Raw genomic sequence first — 1640 nt, forward strand, 5'->3', positions numbered from 1 at the left:
ATAAAAGATAAAAAAAAATACATAAATAAATAAAATAAAAATAATTAATGGTCTCATTCCCATTTATAAATGATGGTTATGATGGTTATTGTAAAGTGTAACCAATAGATCTTATTGTAATTGAAGAGGTGAAAAATTAGATAAAAACATTGTTTTTTTTACATGTATTTCTTAACATCTGAAGGCTGTTTACAGAGACAGTTTAATCAGGTAATACAGTTAGACTGGTTGCATCCAATGGTTGACCTGCAGGACATGAGCTAGCATGTTTTCCTTACTCATCCCAGGCCTTCTCCTAAAATTCACAGCAGATCCAGGTTGGAAAATTGCAAAAACGAAACAATTCAAGCAGTAAACGAGCTGAACGATGATGTCGGAATATAAATGACAACAACAGCAGAACCCGAGAGGCTAATGGAGTCATCCTTAATCCCCTATCAGCTGTCAGAACTGAGCAGTGTGTCCCAGCACTCGGTGGAAAACCAGAGGCAATGCATGGAGGATGAGGAGCTGCTGTGAAGAAGCCTTTTGCTCAAATCTTCTCTCTTTATCCTGAGCATTGGGATTCTTTAGCACCGGACACCGCGCTCTAAACACAGACTGAAAAGGAGAGAAATAAAGGGGAGGAGACATTATGTGGTGCAACAAACAATGTCCAGAACGGTACAAAGCACCAGGGTGGGGGTTCCCACAGTGTTCACACTGACCAGGGACCAGAGGTGGAGAGGGCAGGGCAGGGTCCTCAGGACAAAGAGCAAAGGTCGGCTAAGGCTCAGTCCCTCGGGGTAAAAACTGTGATCAGAAGAGCTGAAATAACCTTAGATAGTGACATCATCACCGGCCTGCCGTCCGTCATTTTAAAACGTTAAAAAGGAACGGACTAAGGCTACGTTCACACTGCAGGCCTCATAATCGATTCCCATTTTTTTTTGTGAAATACAATTTTTTTGCTTCGCCATTCACATTTCCAAAAAAATGCAACTTGTATTTGATCTCCTGTTTGAACTGCATTCATACAGCTGAAGTGTCCCGCATGCGCAGTAGAAGACGCGATGACGTCACAAGCGAGAGTGCTCTGTGTTAACCGACGTAAACATGGATGTTAGCGCTGGAGCGCATCTAGTATTAGCATTATCGTCCACCATTGTTCTTGTTTTTCTTCCCACTTCTGCATAGAAAGATGCAGAATAGTGACCTTTGTTGAGTATTTCATTAGTCTTGAAATGTTACGAATTTCTTCTTGTAATGTTACGACTTTATTTCCGAAATAAAAGGAATCTGTAGCCTGGCCCTGATACTCTGTTGAATGAAAAGATCAGATTAAGGTTGCATATGGACAATAAATAAATAATATTTGTGTCCCTTCAGGCTGCTGTGTGAACGTAGCCTATGTGAGCTGAAGCAGGAGAGAGTCGGCCTGATAGAGCGAAGACGACGCTAACATTAACTCAGCTAACGCTGGTTTTGGTAAAATCTTTTCCTTCCTTACTCTAGAAAAACTTAAAAAGTATTTGAAAAATGAAAACTTACCCTAAAATATGTTTTAATAAAGAAATTTCATTGCTGGATTGCATTTTTTTCTTTTAAATTTCCATTTGCAAAATGTCTTCTTTGTTTGCCACAATAATGGAACAAAATCG

The sequence above is a fragment of the Cyprinodon variegatus genome, unplaced genomic scaffold (assembly GCF_000732505.1).
Source record: "Cyprinodon variegatus isolate N-32 unplaced genomic scaffold, C_variegatus-1.0 Scaffold1191, whole genome shotgun sequence".
NCBI classification, from domain to species: domain Eukaryota; kingdom Metazoa; phylum Chordata; class Actinopteri; order Cyprinodontiformes; family Cyprinodontidae; genus Cyprinodon; species Cyprinodon variegatus.